The following is a 7,972-nucleotide window of genomic DNA, read 5'->3' as shown; positions in this document are numbered from 1 at the left end:
CCAAACTACCACACTGAAAAGCCAGACCGCCTATTTGAGCAAAATAATTGCCCCCTTCTAAATGTTGGACCCCAAGGCTCTTCCAAATGCTAGACCGTCCTCTCCAGCGAAAATTATTTTGTTAGATAAGAGAAAGGTATTTTTGTCAAAAAAAAAAATGAACCTTTTTTTTTTTAAGGTAGTTGGTAAGGAACATGGTTTTTAAGATGAAGCTGACAGGAAAAATTAGGTTGGGGTAAATTGATTAGAAAATCCGTTTTGGGGATTTTATACCATTTTTCCAATAATAAAAGAAAATAGTTTGATAGGGGCTTCGCTCGATCAAACTAACTAAGGAAAGCCCAACCTCATAACTAATAAAAAATTACAATATAAGCATTGAAAAACCTTTAAGTAGATCATATAGGCTTGAACATTATGGTTGTGAAAAAAAATAGGATTTCAAGTTCTAAAAATACTGTATATTGTAACAAATTATCGAGACCGTTCATTTCGCTCTAAAAATAAGTATTTATAGATCCATAAGATCTGTATATTTTATGAGTTTCAAAATTTACTGTTAATGTTGGAAATTGATTTTAGAGCCATTATAGAGATTTCCCTTGTCGAAAGTGCTTTTCGAGTGTAGATTTGAAGTGAGGCTTATTTTATTTTTACAAAGCTTAGGCCTTATAGAAACTTCATCCAATAATAAAATATGGATAAAACAAAATTATACAGAAAGGAGGTTAGAGGGGGTGGAACAGGGCTATAAGAAAACATGCTTAAAGAAAAAGAATAAATATTATAAAAAAGGGGAATGGGACTAAGCCTTCAGGAAAAAATAATAAATATTATATAAAAAGGGCTTTTAGGGGAGTGGGACTAGGCGGGGTCCTGGCGGGATACTCAATTCCTGATGTTATTCGCTGGGTTTAACGCACTGGTAATTATAATATCACTTTATGTGGAATTATGAAATGTTAAATTTTTTGGTTCTGGTATTTGTTATGATTCATAATATAATTATAGTTATGGGCATTATTTTTATTTCGAAATGATTTCTATTTAACATTTCTTAAATCATTAAAATCGGTCAAAATTACATGATTATTATAAATTTTAAACATAAAATTCAGAATGGACCAATATTTTTATTTTATTTTAGTATTTACTATTCACAAGTAAAAATACTATAATCAATAAATTATTACACTATGAATATTTATTATGGTGATTCATAACATGATGGTAATTGAAATTTAAATTCAACAAAAAGTCACGATCAACATTATTATCTATAAAATGAGCATTGTTATTATCCAAAAATAATTTATGAGTAATGCTTCATATATATATATATATATATATATATATATATAAATGCTTCATTTATAAATTAAAAATGATCTAGAATCTGAATTTAATATCAGCCATTATTCTTATTATAATTTTGCAAATCTAACTTTTACCGAAAAGGCGAACATGTTAAAATTCAGAATTTTGCACTGATATTGCATTGTTGTATTTAGTAAAAATAGTTCACATATTAAAAAATGAATTAAAAATTTATTAAAACTATAATTTATGAGTGAAAAATATTCTCATATTTTGTTACAAGTAATCTTGACCGCTATTTCTACATAATATAAATCAACATTGAGGGTAGAATACAATATATGTCATTCATTTGGATGAGATGCCTAATAAAAGAGTAAAGATTAAGATAGTTAGTTTATTAGGTTTTACTAAGTTTGGAGTGACAAATTAGAGATTAACATTTTCAAAGACTAAAAAATATATGATAGTTGATTATAAAGGTATTATAAATATAAGATTTTTGTTCTAAACACCTAAAGTCACGAGCGATAACTTTATCTATTTATTTCCTTCTTTTTTTTTTTTTTTTGACAATATTCTATCATTTTATTAATAACTTTATCTATTTCTTCATTATCTATATTGATACTGATATAGGGCAAGTTTATTTTCCTTTACAATATTAGGGCACATGCAGAGTGTGCATGACACACACACCACATCACGTTGTGATGATCATAGTTACACATACACACACCCACATCACGTTGTGATGATCATAGTTACACATACACACACCCACATCACGTTGTGATGATCATGTAACTAACAAAAAGTGGCTCATCGGAATCATGCATTCTTTAGAAACTTGAGAGAGATATTCAAGATAAGGAAATTGATATTGTATGGTTATAAATGTCATATAGCTCACAAGTTTGGAATCATGCATTGTCTAGAATCTTGAGACGAGTATTCAAAATATTGAAACTGATATTGTATAGTTATATACCTCAAAAATATAAGCACAACCAATATTAATGAAGATTGCACAAGAAAAAGTTTTATGTGAACCATTCTTTTTTTTTTGATAATTCGGTGGCGATGACAAGCTAAAAAATATAAGCACAACCAATATTAATGAAGATTGCACGAGAAAAGGTTTTTATATTAACATCTTTATTTTTTAAGTAATTCAGTGGAGATGACAAGTCCCTACCCGTTTTCTAAAAACTTAGTGGTTTTTTAAAGTATTAGGTGAGAATGGGAGCTCAGATTTTAACTGGGCACAGGTTGTGCCATCCACCACAACCCCAAATTTATATGAACCATTTGGTCATGACTAACTACCATATAGTTCATTGTAGTGCCAATCATGATACTTTCACCATATATTCAATTAATTGAATTTTTGCATCAATACGCTCCCTCCATCGTCATCTAAGGCAATCAATGATCTCACCGTTATGGAGTTATATTAATCATATAAATCATTGGAGTTATATTAATCATATAAATCATATTATGCAAGAGATAGCTCATAAAACATTTTAAAATTGATACGAGAGAGAGAGAGTTGTACAAATATAATAATTACACTGTGAATGTTCTTTGTATAGGTGTAAACTTCCAACCGTCCCACAAGATGATAGTTTTTAGCAGGAAACTGGTGCGATATCTTGAAATCAACTTTCAAGCCATCTTATGAAATTAAAAGGTTTTAAAATGTTGTGAATCAATTAGATCTATAAACACTTGAAAATATTGAAAACATATAATCCAAATAATGTGTTACAAGGAGCAATATTTTTCGGGCTTGAAATTTTTTTTTCTGCAACCATATATCTCAACGTTGAAGGATAAATTGGAAGCTTTAGGTGTGTCTTACTTATATAGTATGAAGTTCACAAATTAAATAAATTTGTGAAAATATTAATTGAAAGGTTGAAACATCTTGCAATATCATTAAATGGGTCAAAATTATGATAATTTATATTTAAGGGTTTTTTTAAAAAAATTATATTTCAACTAAGTGCCTCTTAAAATTTCAAAATTGCCTCTATTCGTGGTTGAGAAGCAAGATTTTTCGGGTGTTTTGATAATTTTATCCCTTAGCATAGAGACAGGAAAAACTCTTTGAATGTAAATTTATCAAAATATCCCCGGTTGTTAAGGTCTTCCGCTTAGAATAGGGGCACTTTGAGAGCTTTTTAAGTTTTTTTTACGAGAAAATACTTGATTAAAGTATAATTTAAAGCAAACCTTCAAATGTGAATTGTAATTAGTAGTATTAGAAAGGGTTTCTACCCCTTAATTGATATTCATATAACTTTTGTCTAGTATGTTAACCCAATACATTGCTATTAAGAAACTAGCTTAAAATAAATAATACTCTCTAAAGTTTTAGAATTGTCATAAAGTTATAAAGTTTGGATATATACTAATTTAATCACACGTAATCATATCTTAACTTGGTTTTGTTTTAAAATTCAATTTTTTTCAATGTTAATATATTTGTATATTATTAAATGGGAGCATCATTTATTTTCACTTGTTTTTTAGTTAATTGATTACTTTATGCTTATCAAAAACTCCAATGAATATCACGAGGTACCTTAAATCCTTATATTTAATTTATGGGTTTGTCAACAAGGCCATTTATCTTTTGTATGTGGAGGTCATAATTATTTTTGTCTCTTAAATTTCAAAATGGGTGGTTGTAAGAATGTCATGATTGTGACTTCCATGTACAAAAGATAAATGGTCTTTTTGTAAACAATCCTTTAATTTAGTTTAAGCCAAATACATGGCTAGCATCACTGGAAAAGAAAAGTATTAATTATATCATGTTAATAGTATGTTATTTAATTTTACATCATTGTGTTTTATCGCTATAATGAATAGCATATTTTATATTTTATGTAAATATCTCGATTTTTTGTATTTTTTATCCTCAAATTATCTTCTAATTGGACACCGGATGTCTAAATCGAGACTTTTTTAAGTGGGAGATAGGTTTGGGTGTTCGACAACTCCTGTTGTTATTATTATTTTTGTAAGTAACCAGTTAAGATATCCACGATCTAAACCCCTCTCATATAACCACAACTGAGCAAGTGCACCCAAAGTCAAAATCTGTCTTCTTATGTTTTTTTTTTCAAGGTTTAGAAAACGTTGATTTGGATTGGAATCGTCCAATCTGGATCAGTGCAACCGGTTTGGTTCATACCATATATCGAAACCAGTGTTCGCAAAACCGGCTGGTTTAACCACTAACCAGCCGGTTAGATCGGAACCGGCCAGCTACCGGTTCCGATTTTGGTGGTCACCCGGTATTTTAAACTTTAAATATAATACTACTTCAAATTTAAATCAAATAAATTAGAATGATTTATTGGTTAGCTTTGATGATTGGTTCTTGTATGAATTAGGGTTCAAATCCCATCCCACCATATGCCATTTACAACTTTGTTGATAAAAATAAAGGCTTATATTATATCTAACATAATTTTTTTGGTCATTGAGACTCCTTTTTATATTGTCCTATCTTTTCAGAAAATTAAAAAAAAAAACCGTTAAGCACAAATCAACTCGTTAAAATCCATTTTTTCATTAGTTTGCAACTTCATTTGAGTGTGTTTTGTTTTAATCACATTCTTTATATGCTTTTTATAATTTAGTAGATTTTTTTGTATTTTTTTAATCGTTTAGGACTTACCCGATTAGAGCGGTTGAATCGGCTGGTTTACCAGTTAGGCCGGTTAAATTACTTCCAAGCCCATATCCGGTTAACCGTTCCGATTTGAATTTGTGAATACTGATCGAAACTAACTGGTTCCCACTAAAAAACCAGCTTTTAATTTTAATAGTTTTAACTTTTCCTTTCTATTCATTTTAAATGTATATTTGAAATTTTTATTAGAAGAAGGTCTTTCAATTTTTTGTACTTCAAATATGTATTTCAAATTTCATAAAAAGGGGTGGACAGACCCTCTGTGTGGCACACCACTCTACATCTTTATTTAACCTTTTAAGAAATGGGAAAAAATCAAATGGTATTTTAACCTTTGTTTGTTTAAAAAAAAAATACACGACATCAATTTACTCTCTCATGAATTGTTTCTCTCTCTCTTCTCAATTAGTCTTTATGTGTTGAGCGAAAGAGAGTGCGCGTGATTTTGATCAAGTTATCGATTAGTATAATAGCCCTACTGAATACCCAATCTGATATGGAAATACTTATTAATAGAAACTTGTTTTAACAATAGCAAATCATTTTTTTTATCAGAACCATCCATTTTTGTGCCATGCTATGGATGTATTGTTTTAAAAATCTACTTCGTTGAACGAATATCAATATCTTATTCAAGAAACAATTGACGTAACCAGTGTTTTAAAAAATGCCGAGTCGAATCGGACTCGGGAATTGGTACAGTCCGTACCGGTTCTGGTATTTTACACGGAATCGCCCGATTCCAGAGAGAACCGGGCGATTGTGTATAGTGAATCACCGATTCACTATACCGAATCGGCGAGTCTCGTAAAGAACACGGGCTGTACTGTGTTCTTCACGGGTTTCTTCAAATTTTATCTTTTTTTGATCATGTTTCTTTTTTTTTTGGCTATATGATCGAATATTCAGGCTTTATGCAGCTTTTTTCAGCCTTTTCATGCATTAAATAGTGGAAAAATTTCAATTTTTTGAATAATGAAAGTTGCGGGTTTTAGGGTTTCCGCTTTTCGTTTTGTTTCATGCCAAATAAGGCATGAATATGTGAAAAGTTTGAGGCATATTGATCGTAAATGTGTTCATTAGAAATTTCTATTACGAATTTGTGATTATCTTTGAGAAAAACAAATTAATTTGGAGATTGAAGCCGCGGGTTCACGAAATCAGGTAAGAACTCTGGGTTTTTTTTTTTTTCTCCATTTGATCAATTTCAGTCCATATTTTGAAAATAATCAGTTAAATTTGTAGGGTTTTAAATCTTTATCGTGTCTTTTATCATTTACCATATTCAATTTTATTTAATTTACTCAATTACAGCCTGAGTTTTTAGAAGAACACAGTGATGTCTGCAAAAAAAAAAAATCTACTGTTTTGTTTTTTTTTTTTCCGCCTTTCACTCTATCGTTCATGATATAATACAAATAATGTGTTAGATTTCTAGGGTTTTGAATCGTTATAGTATTGTTTATAATCAGATGTATTTAATTTGATTTGATTTATTCAATTTGAGCTTCATTTTTTAGATTCAATGACTGTTGTTTGTGAAGAACTGCGTTTTTTTTTTTTTTTTGCTCAATTTAATTGATTTGATTTGATTTATTGATGATAATATGTTCATAATTTAGGGTTTTGATCATTATAGTGTTGTTTATCAAAACATGTACTTAATTGGATATAATTTAGTCGTTTTGAGGTGGATTTTTTAGTTGAAATGGCTGATGTAAGGTGGCTCTGTGAAGAACATATTTTATTTTATTTAATTTTAATTTTATTTTATTTTATTTTTTTGTAATCCATGATCGAATTTTTTGAAAATTTGTGATTTTTTCGAAAAGATGTGAAAATCGTGACAAGGTTTTGATTATCATGAGGTATTAAATCATATTTTTAATTTTTATTGTTTGAGTTTCTGTACTCTTTTTTTTTTTTTTTTTTTATCCATGATCGAATTTTTTGGAAACAATGATGATTTTCCTAAAAGATGTGAAAATTATGACCAGGTTTTTATTATCATGAGGTATTAAACCATATTTTAAATTTTTATTGTTAAAGTTTTTGTTGAAGAAATTGTATGTTGATAGATTATTTATGCAAAAAGATGCATGTTATTATATTTTGAATGCAAAATTGTATTTTTTTTAATTTGTTGTTAATGCATTTTTTAGTTGGAATGACTGATGTTAGGTGGCTCTATGAAGAATTCTTTTTATTTGTTTTTTTAATGCATGATCAATTTTTTTTGAAAAATCGTGATTTCCGAAAAGATGTGAAAATAGTGACCAGGTTTTGATTATCATGAGGTATTAAACAATTTTTAAAATTTTTATTGTTAAAGTTTTTGTTGAAAAATTTGTATGTTGATAGATTATTTATGCAAAAAAATGCATGTTATTATATTTTTAATGCAAAACTGCATTTTTTTTAATTTGTTGTTAATACATTTTTTAGTTCGAATGACTGATGTTAGGTGGCTCTGTGAAGAATTGTTTTTTTTTGTTTTTAGTACATGATTAATTTTTTTGAAAAATCATGATTTTCCGAAAAGATGTGACAATAGTGACCAGGTTTTGATTATCATGAGGTATTAAACGATATTTTTAATTTTTATTGTTTAAGTTTTTGTTGAAAAAATTGCATGTTGATAGAATATTTATACAAAAACATACATGTTATTATATTTCTAATGCAAAACTGTATTATACTTTTAATGTAGTTTTGCATTAAAAATATATTTTCAATTTTTAAAATATCGAGTCCCAACAGCAACAGGGTAGGGATAAGCACGACAGTGTAGGTGAGCATGAAGGATAGACAAGCTTCGGGGATTTTGGATTGGGAACACAACATAACACTAACACTCAGGGATTTAGGTATAGTCATACGCCTGCTAATATCGATGATTCGTTTTTAGATCGAATCAATGAATTGTCAAACGAATTCAATCAA

Source organism: Amborella trichopoda, chromosome 6 (genome assembly GCF_054954075.1).
Source record: "Amborella trichopoda isolate Santa Cruz 75 chromosome 6, AtrichopodaSantaCruz75HAP2 v2.0, whole genome shotgun sequence".
In the NCBI taxonomy this organism is placed as follows: Eukaryota; Viridiplantae; Streptophyta; class Magnoliopsida; order Amborellales; family Amborellaceae; genus Amborella; species Amborella trichopoda.
This window is presented reverse-complemented; position numbering follows the sequence as displayed.